The sequence below is a fragment of the Armigeres subalbatus genome, chromosome 3 (genome assembly GCF_024139115.2).
Source record: "Armigeres subalbatus isolate Guangzhou_Male chromosome 3, GZ_Asu_2, whole genome shotgun sequence".
NCBI lineage: Eukaryota > Metazoa > Arthropoda > Insecta > Diptera > Culicidae > Armigeres > Armigeres subalbatus.
The window spans coordinates 34,281,006-34,291,713 of NC_085141.1; the positions used below are offsets into that span (position 1 = coordinate 34,281,006).

At 42.4% G+C, this 10,708-nt stretch overlaps 1 non-coding gene and 1 pseudogene across 1 annotated transcript; both read right to left on the bottom strand.

Moving 5' to 3' along the window:
* Positions 1 to 4,136: 4,136 nt before the first annotated feature.
* Trnal-uaa (transfer RNA leucine (anticodon UAA)) lies at positions 4,137 to 4,220 on the bottom strand. Its single transcript has one exon. It is a non-coding gene; the product is annotated as a tRNA-Leu (tRNA).
* Positions 4,221 to 4,403: 183 nt separating this feature from the next.
* On the bottom strand, positions 4,404 to 8,722 carry LOC134228162 (elongator complex protein 1-like; annotated as a pseudogene).
* Positions 8,723 to 10,708: the final 1,986 nt, after the last annotated feature.

Genomic DNA, 10,708 nt, shown 5'->3' on the forward strand with positions numbered 1-10,708 from the left:
CTGTCTCCAAACGAACTGTCAAACGTGTCTCCAAACGAGCATGACCTCACGATTTCAATGGAAACGTTAAGGGCTGTGACGTCATATGCGCGTGTGCACGGGCAAAAAAATCGACTCAGCCATGCTTTCGCTCATCTATAGATTCTACTATCTATACATCAGGTGTAGTGGCTGTTGTTAAAATATTTAGGAAGGGCCCCAAGCGGAATTTTTGCTAGAATGCAACTGACGATCTCCTATTGAAATGTGGCTGTTCAAACGGTGAAGAGTGGCAAATCGGTTCAGTCCACTGTTGTGCGGTTTTTTAAGTAAGAATATCATATTGGCGCGCTTATCTTTTTCTAGAGTGCTGCGGCGGTCTTAAGCCCCGAACGCAATACAACGGAACGGTGACGGAAACGGAAAATTTGACAGTTAGCCCATATATTTTCTGTCAAATTTGCCGTTTCCGTCGCCGTTCCGTTGTATTGCGTTTGGGGCTTTACACTCGCAGGGTCGCAGGCTCGACTGCGAAGGTAAACGTCAAGATAGCCGCCGTGTTAAAAGATAGGCAGAATTTTCCCGCTCAAAACAAAACCACGTGCTTTTCGCGAAATGACAGCAGTGTTCGATTGTATTAGTGAGAGGCAACCGGAGTCACTGAGTACATGGAGAGTGTTTATCATGGCAAGTGCATACGGTGGTGAGATTTTCATTGACTCTGTTGTGTTTAGTGACCGTTGCGATTACCTGAGAAGCAACCAGCAGGAAACCGCAGTATTCTATTTTATTTCGAGATGCATAATATTCTTCCATATTACGATACTTTTTTCGCCTAAATAAACGTTTTGGATGGGTGGCCCATACTGCCCCAAATGGTGGCTCATATTGCCCCGTATAGTCGGGAACACACATTGAAATCAATACATTTTCAAAAGCAAGGATGTTATCGATCATTTAGTAATTTGCGTTCGATCATTTAGTAGTTTGTCAAAAACTCATTTCAGAAGCTGAATTTCAAAATGTGTTGTATGGTGGACTTCTAGTGCGAAGGTTTTTCTACAACTCTGCCTAATGGTTCGTTGTTTGAATTCCACTAGTAACGGAGTTATAGCGTTAGTTGCAGTAACTTAGACTAAATGAAAACAAAATTCCAATCATTTAGTTTAAGTTACTGCAACTAACGCTATAACTCCGTTATTAGTAGAATTCTAACAACGAACCATTAAGCACAGTTGTAGAAAAACCTTCACACTAGAAGTCCACCATTCAACACATTTTGAATTTCAGCTTCTGGAATGAGTTATTGACAAACTACTAAATGATCGAACGCAAATTACTAAATGATCGATAACATCCTTGTTCAAAAGTGCATTCCAACAATTTCCAAACGCATTTTTTGTCATTCATCGACGTTATATGAAAGGTAACATTCTCTAGTATAAGTCAACTACATTTGAACGATGTTTTTTGAGCTTTTCAGCGCTTTTCGGAACGATTTCCTTAGGTGGCCCATATTGCCCCGATCACCCCTATTTAAATAAGATAGCATAAGTATATACCTAAATTTTAGACCTATATTAACCAGTACTATTAGCCAATAACTCCAAACTTATGACTTTGTGAATGCTGGTAACGTTTTTGAGCTTCGTGAATGTTGGATATCTCATCCAACTCATCTCTCAGATTTCGTTAGAACTAGCTTAACTAGTAGTCTCATGTACACTAAAGTCGCCAAGTTATACATTTCATAATAAACTTATTTTAACCAAAATCAATGCTTCCATTACCCACCTTGGGATTTTCTAGATTGTCAAGCTTTTTCTCGGCAGTCTCCCAGAAACGCCTTGTGGTATTGCAAACCACAAACCATTATCCAGCGGTCTCTTTTAAAACCACAATCCATCTACCAGCAGTCTTCCAGGCGCGCTTTGTGATTTTCTAAACCACAGTTAATTTTCCAGCGGTCTTCCAGACGTGCTTTGTGATTTTCCAAACCACAATCCATTTTCCAGCGGTCTTCCAGACGTGCTTTGTGATTTTCCAAACCACAATCCATTTTCCAGCGGTCTTCCAGACACGCTTTGTGATTTTCTAAATAACAATCCATTTTCCAGCGGTCTTCCAGACGCGCTTTGTGATTTTTCAAACCATTTCCCAGCAATCTTCCAGACACGCTTTGTGATTTTCTAAGCCACAATCCATTTTCCAGCGGTCTTCCAGACACGCTTTGTGATTTTCTAAGCCACAATCCATTTTCCAGCGGTCTTCCAGACACGCTTTGTGATTTTCCAAACCACAATCCATTTTCCAGCGGTCTTCCAGACGCGCTTTGTGGCAATTCAAACCCATTGCCTTGTGTTTTTTTAATCATCAAATATTTTAACACATTAGCACATTAACAATTGAATTCAACTTTCACCTTCAGCATCAAGATGCCACAAATAACCTGGCAGGATCGCCAAAATGTGTGGCCCCAAATGGCCGAAGCAAATTGTTATGACAGCAGCTCTCCGTGGGTGCGTGTAATAGAGGTAATAAACTATAGAGGACGTTTGTCGCTGTCGTCACTGGCGAAACATCTTTTGCTGGCGAGGATAGGGCACTAAATGTCAATAAAGGAAAAATCAGTACGTTTTGACAGATAGGTACCCAACATGTTTGGGGACTATAACAAAGGGAACCGCAGCGACAATCGTCCTCTATAGTTTATTACCTCTATTGTGCGTGTGCACGCCACGGAGTTCTGACAAGAAGGGGCCGAGTCATGGTATGCTGCCCTTGCTGCGCACTGATCGACACGCTGAGGTGTTAATGTACAATCACACGCTGATGGTAACTTACTCAAATCCACAGTTCCTTTGCCACCGGGTTCTTTGGGAGAATTGATCTTAGATAAGCCAAAGAAACGATTGAGACAATGAAACGGGATGCAACTTTTGACGATCGGGTTTTGAGAAATCTTAAAAATAATTATACTCCAAATTTCCTCAAAGACTTGCTGTCTCACATCCGAATGTGCTACAATCATTATAAACTAGCTCATATTTGCATATCTCTTGTTTAGTTTAACTTCCGGAGATGAGCACGGCAGCACAGTGACTACCGCTTCTGCCTTATATACAGGAGGTCTGCTGGAGAATACATCACATAATGTGGTATCACTTTTCTAAGTGAATTCTTGATCTATACTTCTGTGGCAGAGGTATTCTTTGTCTCTAGCAGTATAAAAAACTAACTGAAACAACTGACAGGCGCCATTATTGATCTGAGCGCTCTGAAACGTGTATATCCGGAATAGGTGGTAAATCACAACCTTTATTCACTTGGATCGTAGCGTTATAATAAGTCACGGAGTCACCATTGACAAGTATAGTCAGTCTAAGCTAAGCTATTTAGCTACATCCTCGTTTAGATATTCAACTTTTGTTTAATCCTGTCGGTCTGTCAACTATTATAAAATTTCAGAAACTCTCTGAGCCTCCCTGGACTAGCAGAAATAATAACGTACTTCCAGAAAAATTTCAACAATTGTATGGAAGAGCAGAAACTATTAAAAACTTCCAGATTTCTTGGAAAATCTCAAAACATAATTGAAACTTTTTGGAATAGAAAGAATTCCTCACAGACTCTGAGGTGCTTTTCGGAAAAGAGTTCTTCATTTCAATCCCCGAAACCACCACGATTGTCAGTTTGGCCTCTGATAAACTATCAAAAATCTGATTAAATTTGGTATTTTCTTACCATAGTGCCATATTCATGGGTAGGACAATGCTTCGACTGTCATACCCAGGTATTTTTATGCGTGGGACATGTCCAACTTGTCCCATCCACTCCCGGCGCCACTGATTATGATGATACTCCTAAACTGTATTCCCTATGAACCATCAAACTGCTTGGCATCTATGAGGGCATCGGTGAGTCGCTGGCTTATCGTTAAGTACATATATGTCATATCATCATTTCCTATCAGTATGCAGTCTACGAAATACTTCGTTACAAGGCAGCGCAACGCAGCAAAAAAAAAGTAATTCGTGGTTCAGAAGACCCAACCCCACACATAAATATGAACATTTTTGACATTTTTCCCATATTTTCTATTAACTGGGCATCAACTTTAGCAACATAATGTGACGTAACAACAATAAAAAAATCTATGTCAGAAGTGGGGTTCGAACCCACGCTCCCAGATGGGAACCAGAGCTTAAATCTGGCGCCTTAGACCGCTCGGCCATCCTGACTGGAGGAAAACAGAGAGGCTCAAAATCAATAAGGTGATTTGAACTTTATATTTTGGTTAACATCAAAAGTTGAGATCTTTCATTAGGTATTCCATATAAAAAACGCCCTCGATAGTTGGCCTTGTTTCTTGGTTTCAAATGGCAAAAATAGGGATGTTCTTTCCTGCACAAACGGTCGCATAATTCTTAAAATTTACATCACTATGTATTGAATCACTTCCTTTCTGCTATACTTAACAAATGTCTCACTTCAGCACTTCAAACTGCCAAGGCACAACTTGAAGATCAGGCTTGTATCGCTGATGCGGTTCTGAAACGGAAATCATTTTCAAAGTTAATCGATTCTACGATTTTTTGCTGTCAACTTACTAATCATAGCGTAGTGTTGCACATTCTGCACCAGCTCCAAATTGCCGGTAGCCTGTGCTGTCGCCTCAACATCCTGCCCGCTGCCGGGCACCACCATTTCCGGTATCCAAATGGCATCCAGCGAGAACTTGACAACGTGAAACAGTTCGCCGTATTCTTTCTGTACCTGGGAAGCCTGATCGATGAAATCCATCTCGATGGCCACCTTGCAGAGGGACCGCACCTGTCGCTGTCGCTCCACGGAGCATAAGCGCACGACAAGCGCATGTAGAGCATCGACCAGAGCAATGTCCTCGTAAGGGTTGCCTTCCTTCAGACTAAGCAGCTTCCGCTCGTGCTTCCGTCGATTTTTGCTAGAGCGATGAGACTTACTGGAAAGATATGCGTCTTAGAAATTTGTAGACATTCGTTCAAGGAAACTTACCCCGAACGCCCCGAGCTGGCCGTTTGCCTCGAGGAGGCAATTGTTGATACTTCCGAATATAGATCACAGTCGTCCAGATTGGTATCGTCATCGTCAGGTTGTGGGTCAAGCTTCTTTTTGGCTTTCTCCTCTCGTACCAACAGAAGTCGAGTTTTGTGTTTCAAAAATTCTTCTTTCTCAGTGACCAATTTATGCATAAAATTTTGCAGATATTCTTCCAAGTTCGGACGGATAAGGCTATCTACCAGAGTTCGATCACAGAGGTAAGCCTCCAGCAGTGCTTTATCAAATAGATGGTCTTTCAGGAGAATCTCCACAGCAATTCGATGGTCTTTTAGGTAGTCCTTAGCCAATCTGGAAGCCGCTTCGTATTCTCCACCCTCCTGAAGGGCCGGGATCAATGACTGAACGAGACGACGGAGTTCGTCATCGCTGTAGCCCGCTGTGATTGCCAAATTAAGACACCTCCTCCAATCTGCGGCATTCCTCGCCGCAGCAATAGCCTGTTGAAAGTCACCGGCCTTTTCGTAGATTAAACTAGCATCCACTTGTTTGTTGTTCTGCCTTAAATTATCTCCATAACAGGAGCAAACCTTCCGATAGTATTTGTCGTTGCTTTTGTACGAAGCCATTGCCTTACCATACAGTCCATGAGCGATCGTTAACTGCAGTGCCTCTTGGAACTTTTCTTCGTCATTCTGATATTGAGCAATGTTCCGGATCGCCTTGTCGAAGCGTTTCAAGTGGCAATCGATTTTGTATTTGCGGTAGTTTTCGTCCAAACGCTTCAACTCGTTTAAAAATGGAAGATACTCTTTGGGGTCCTTTTGTGACTTCGTAGCCACAAATAGGACCAATCCAAAATCGTACATTCCTAGGGCCACGTTGTACAGGTCATTGACGTCCACCAAATATAAAAGGTACTTAAGGGCTTCGTCCGCATCATCGCCTTTTCCAAGTGTTTTTTTGAGATTCCAAATTACTTCCAGAGCTTGTTCTAGCATCCCTTTCTTCACGTAGCAAGTGATTTTCGGAAGCATGTAGTTGATGTTTGTATTGGATGATTCTAACGCCGTCAGCAAACGATCACAGAGAAACTCCGATTTGGTTTCGACCTGATATCCATCGATAGCGCCGTTCAACTCACGACTCAAATAATTACTCCCGTACATGGTGCTACAAACATCTTGATTCTGAAGATCACTGATGAATAAATTCAACCAGTTAACATTTGTAATTTCCTCAAGAAAGCGATCCAGATTGGACAAAAACAAATGAGGGTTGTGATCAACGATTAGGTTGAGATTTATCCGCTCTTTACGAAGTATATCGAATGCCTTTAGGTACTCCAAAGCGTCCAAGTGGTTTGCCACTAGGCAAAGCGAAAGAATTCGAGGCGCGATAGCTTCCAGGTTTCCTCGTGGAAGTTGGAAAACGGTACGAGCTGATTTGGGTACCACAACCACAAGCTTAGAGCCACGTTCAACGCGACGTTCACCAACAATCACATTCGTGTGCAAGTCCACAAACTTAAGATCCGCAATTGTGGTAAACAGGAGATAACGCTCTGTTAGGAATATCGATGTGACATCTGTAGCAAGTTTGATACCATCGGCATAAAGATTTTGACGATTTCGCAGCGAGAAGAGCTTGGGCGTGCAGTTTGCCACGCGATGAACACGCAACTGTTCGCAAAATTCCGGCAGATTGAGGTTTTTGCTTAAAGAAATTGAAGGCTTAAGTTCTATTTTGTACAACTGGCCCGTGAAAGTTTCTATAAAAGCGGATGATTCATTGATAGACTCGATACAACCAATTCGATCTGTTTCCAATCCGACAGTAAGCGACTCCAATACACTAAACTCTCCTTTGACTGAATCGACTTTGAGAATCTTTAAAAGATTGGAACCTTCGACGAAGAGTAGAATATCATTTGACAACCATTGCCAATGAGAAAAAATCCCTAAGCCTATTTCAAATGGGCTGGCCAGTAATTGAACACCGGTAAGGCGCCGAACTGATGTGTCCGTGAAGTCAGGTTTGAAAAAACTAACCCTGTTATTGAAGTCAACAACAGCGAAACAGTTCGAATTCAATGGTTCCTCTGCATTTCGTAGGAAACTCACAGAGTTGACAAACTTGTCAACTTTAGGGTGAATCCGCACATTGGTGGCGGGTTACTACGCCTCGGAAATTAGTCAGCAACACCGTAGCTCCGTCGATAACTGTCACAAGCGACTGATCTGTGTTCTGTAATCCAGTAGAATGATCCACCGAAAAATCCCATCGTGATACCTCATATTTACCATTCTCCAATAAAACATGCAGCGTTCGTCCTTCAGAATATTTCAAATCCCATTGAACTTCTAGGATTTCCTGATCAAATTCTTGGTATTGTTTGATATACCAATGGTAGTTGCAGATAATGAAAAAGTACAAACAATTTAATCTGCTGCTTGTCTTACGCGTTCTAATCACCAGCACTTCCGAGTCGTGGCTCCAATAGATGCCTTTGACTTCTTCCTCTCCCTGCCTAAATGGCAGATCTATCTCTCTATGCTTCAATCCATTCTTCTCGAACAGTGCCACGACGTATTTATCTTTCAGCATCTGAGGAATCGCGATCCACAGCCCGGATGGCTTCCATCCCATTGGTACGTCTAAACCGTAACATTTCTCCGATGTAAATTGCAGCGCACCTTCTTTGTTGAACACTTTGAAAGCTCGCCCAAAGGGACCCAGGAAGCCAACCACAAAGTATTCCCCATCCGCTCGCCAGCTTATCTCAACTTTTGGATCGATCTTGCTCACATCGACCGCAACTTCCGCTTCCTCTTTCTTCTTGCGTGCCGCACCCTTTCCTTCCGATCCGTGAAACTGTGTCTCCTTCTTACCCCATCCAACACTCATAAACTCCCGATCGCCGAAGGTATCATCCTTGAGGCATACTTCGTTAATCGGATCGTAGGCGCTATTCATCGTGACTACGTTCAAATTACTGCAAAAATAAAATTATGTTACCATTATTATTTACTTTCATTACGAATCTAATAAAAAAATGATGACTTCTTCCTAAAATTTATAAGTTTACTTTTTTTAAATATCTATGTGTTACTTGCTTAATTATCAAATTATTTCAGTTAAATTAGAAAACAATAAAATCTTACCTATCAACAAACACCACCACCTCTTGATCGGGACTCCAACTCATCGCCTCCAGTCCACCATCGCAAAAAGTCACCACTTCCGCTTCCTCTGTTGGCCGCCCCAAGTTCAATACCAACACCTCACCCGCACACGTAGCCAAGCAAAGCTCATCGTTCAGTGCCAAATGTTCAACGGCGACCACCACTTTTCCCGGGAGAAGCGCTATTTCTTCCAGATTTAACGGATTTGTCCGGTCCAGCCGGTACACAGTCGCTCCGATGGCGACATACACCAGATTGTTGCTGTTGGAATCCACTACCATCAGGCTGCGCTGGTGATTCGGTGATGACGGGAGCCCCTCAAAGCAGACGCTCTGAAGAGCTACACGATATAGATTCTTCATCGCAAAATTTGTATACTGATTTACGATGTAGCAGTAACGAAAATTCGATGACAATTTGAATAAAAAATTAAATGTGATTAAATTATTTAAGCACGCACGTTGTTTTGTTTCCCGGTTTCAAATTCAGTTCAGAGGGTTCAGAAACGGTCGAAAACAAAATATTATTTGTTTTGACGTCTTTGACGTCGAATCAAGTGTCAGAAAGTGAGTACACGCAAAACTGAAAGTATGTTCTTTTGTGGATATATTTATTAAGGCTTTGGTCCTTGCTTTGGCAGGAACTAATTAACCGGGACGCGGCACTTGGATTTTTTTCGCGTTGCGCTTGAAGTCTCCATCGGTGTGTAGAGTTCTAGGTATACAGTTGAAAAGACACTATACAACGCTGTCAGTTGTCATGTTTTTTTGCATATTTTTCTCACCGTGCACGACTGACAGCATTGATGTTTTTGTTTTTACGAGATCTGTCAAAGTAAAAGCTGAAATATTTTCCATATTATTTTTGCCTTTCTCGTACAACAAAGTTGTTTCTCTTTTGCTTTGAATGTCGTAAAAGTGATTTTAATTCTATTAGTTATTAACTGATATTGTTCTTTGCAATTTGTAATTTATTGTCATAACGGAAGCCTACAGGTTATAGCCTACAGGATAACCTCTTCACGTGGTCCATAATCTTCGTGTCAGTACGCGACTGTCCTTGCTTCAGAATGACGGTAAGCCCTCGGAAGTTTTGCCATTTCGTCCGGGATTCCGGCAACGGCTACGTCGGAGATCTCTGACAGTTCTAGGATTAGATTTCATAGTTCCGTTGGTGACACCTGCAAGGCATAACATTTGGTTTAAATTTACTTTTTATTTACAGTGGTCAGCACTGAGGAACCGGGACGAAGAAGGTGAAAAAATGACGATTCGCTTGATTCTATTGTCAACGGCTTGGAAGTTCATGAGGGCATCGAAATAGATAACGAGGCGTTTGGGATCGTATCAAACGAGATGGCAGCTTATGCCGGCACTGCAACCGTCGGACCCGCAGTGAATATAACAAATGCGGCCCACGCAGAAGAAGTAGCTCCGACGATGTAAGCGAAGGAAGAACAAGATACGGAGAAACAAGTGTCCGATGATGAGCCCAAATTGGCACCAATCGAAAACGATATCAATAATTTAGAACCGTAAGAAACAGCACCAGCAGAAATGAAAGGGAGTGGTGAAGACGACTCTGGGACAACAGACGGTGCTACAGTTCCTATTGAAAAACATTTCTTTTCAACCGAAGTACAGCCTAATTCCGACGATACTACTTCTCTTGATGCCCCTGCTGAAGAGCCTTCACCCACTGCAGTCGATTCTGTTGTAGATAACGAACAAAGGAAGCTGGACGAACCTCTACCAACAGAACAGCTACTACTGAAAATGAACCAATTCAGGAATCTCTTGATACCGACAAACCTCCATCGTCGGCTGAAGTTCTCCAAACAAAAACTGAAATCGATTCAGCTGATGACAAAGAGCCGAAGCTAAGATGCCTAAACATTCACACAAAGAACTACCAGATACCGATATTGTGCCTCCGCAACCACTACCAGAGGAATTAGCTAAGGAGGATACGACAATTGAGTAGGTTCAAGCCGTAGTTGGGGCTACAACCGAAGAGCTCTTAGAATCTGATGTGGTGTCAGTTTTTCCTTCAATGGAATTGTTCCAATCTTGTGAACCTGAATCCGCCAGCGAAAGCGGATGATCCTTCCGCTTCGAGTGCAGTTTCCGTTTTTAGCACTGTGTCGTCGGCTGTCGAGGATAATACAACACCCGTATTGGATAATTTCTTAGAAAAGAATTAAACGATTGTTGGATCACAACCCGCTATTGAAGCAATCGAACCCAAATCAACTGAACCCTCCGAAGCAACTGAAGTTAATGAACAAGTTGTCAAAAGCATTAACCTTGAAGTTCATTCATTGCCGGTGGAAGCACCGGATCAACCTTCTTCCGCTCAAGTGATCTCCGGTGAAATGGAAACCATTCCTTCTGCCATATTGTCGGAAAACTTTTCGACGGGATTCCGATGAGGATCCCTTCGAGATTTCGAATCCTTTCGGGACTCCAACGGGAATTCTTTTGAGAATCCTTTCGGGATTCCGACGG